This window comes from Formica exsecta, unplaced genomic scaffold (genome assembly GCF_003651465.1).
Source record: "Formica exsecta isolate Colony F162 unplaced genomic scaffold, ASM365146v1 scaffold308, whole genome shotgun sequence".
Lineage (NCBI taxonomy): Eukaryota > Metazoa > Arthropoda > Insecta > Hymenoptera > Formicidae > Formica > Formica exsecta.
The window spans coordinates 162,429-164,187 of NW_021850337.1; the positions used below are offsets into that span (position 1 = coordinate 162,429).

At 30.4% G+C, this 1,759-nt stretch overlaps 1 protein-coding gene and 1 long non-coding RNA gene across 3 annotated transcripts in view; one reads left to right on the forward strand and one right to left on the reverse strand.

Annotated features, from left to right (window-relative positions):
- Window positions 1-799, reverse strand: part of LOC115237725 — a 113,229-nt gene extending 112,430 nt beyond the window's left edge. The window contains exons 1-2 of the long non-coding RNA XR_003884384.1: window positions 740-799; window positions 232-581 (exon numbers count right to left, since the gene is read on the reverse strand). This is a non-coding gene — a long non-coding RNA (uncharacterized LOC115237725). The remainder of the gene's footprint in view (window positions 1-231; window positions 582-739) is intronic.
- Window positions 1-1,759, forward strand: part of LOC115237724 (dipeptidase 1-like) — a 79,349-nt gene that overhangs the window by 21,352 nt on the left and 56,238 nt on the right. Inside the window, exon 1 of one of the 2 annotated variants that reach the window (XM_029810960.1) lies at window positions 1,159-1,215. The exons of the other annotated variant lie outside the window; for it this stretch is intronic. The gene's annotated coding sequence lies outside the window, so the exon portion shown is untranslated. Of the gene's footprint in view, window positions 1-1,158; window positions 1,216-1,759 lie in introns of those variants that run through there. 2 annotated transcript variants of the gene reach the window in all.

Below are 1,759 nucleotides of genomic sequence, written 5' to 3' on the forward strand. Positions count from 1 at the left end.
TAATAATTAATTTTTAAAAAGTTTATTTTTTATTTTTTTGTAATTAAATATATAAATAAAAATTATTCTCCATTATAATTTTTCAAAATAATATTTTAAAAAGACTACAGACGAAAATATAATTTTTCAGATTTTTGTACTATATACAAATAAATAGCAATTAAATATAAGTAATATAAATAACCAATATTTAAATAACAAACTAAATTTAAATCAAATGAATTTACTCACCAGCCAATATTCGTTGACATCGGGTTGAGAACAAATCCGAAGACATTTAAATTCGCGATATTATAATAATGTTTCCCGATTATCGATATCGTAACGCATTCCCGATTTTCGACACTTCCGGTTTTCGGCACTCCCGATTTTTGACTTTCGATTTTCGGCACTCCCGATTTTCGACGCTTCCGATTTTTAACATATTCGATTTTCAAAACTCCCGATTTTAAACATTTCCGATTTTCGACACTCTCGACTTTCGGCATTTCCGATTTTCGACACTCGATATTCCTTTGTGATTTTCATATTCGCCAATTAATCGGAGTCGTTATAACACATATCTGTTATCGCCATCAAACCTAAATTAACATGTATTAATAACAATTGTATAACTATTACACATGAAGCGATTAATGTGAAATGAACGAAAGGAATTTGTCGCGCATCAAAACGCAATAGCGATAAATCACAAATATATCGAGAGACATTAATTACGATCACACGCATTACTTATTACCTTGTTACGATCATTGTCCGTGACAAAAATACGGAATTTCGATTATGCATATATCACTCAGCATGCTTTATAACAAATTACATATTTTAAATGTCGATTATTCGCACCGAGCCGGCCGGCGTGTCTAACAGCTGCCGAAGCATTGGTATGTGTGTATATGTACATGTCTTGTGTCGCGCCGGGTGAGCACGTATCAACAACATTCCTTCGCACCGAGCGAACATAAACAAATCTTTCGTGTCGGTATGCTACGTACAATAATGTAAATAATCAACTCATTGTCAGTCTCTCTCGATACTTCGTACTTAGCATATCGTAACATGCCGCTATTATCAATGTCGATAATTCCTTTATCCATTTCACATTCTCGCTCTGCAAAGAAGATAAAAATATGGATTGATTAAGTAATTACACACATCAATTACGTACACATTCAAGAATTGCGATGTTTACCGTAAAAGCGAATAAACTTTTAAGTAAGTGTAATCGATCAAAACTTTCCGCCCTGTTATTTTACTCATATTATTTTATGGTAATCAATAAATAGAAATAATAAATCAAGTAATTATGGTTACAAAAAACTTAAAAATAAGATACAACTAAATATTGCAATTGAGAATATTACAGTGCTTGAAAGAATCCGTTTGTATGTCATAGCTAAAAAATTAGATTAAGTTAGATTATCCGTTTAAATTCTCAAATATTGTTACAAACATTGAAAGTACGCTATTACTTATAATAATCCAGCCTACTTGATATTGCAATCAATCCTCTCGATACTGCCTTTCAATCACAAGTCACTCTTTACGTATAAAATCACAAAATATTATCATGACAATTCTCGATGATAAATAAAATCAATCGATCAAAATAAAAAGCGCTTTTTCTGCAATTAGTATGTTTCTTGTATCAATCTTCTTTTAAAAATAAATTATGCAATAATTCTACATTTCTCGAATATCATTTATACAAATTAAATCAACCTAATATAGTATGAACTATTTTCTTTTTGACGCTCTT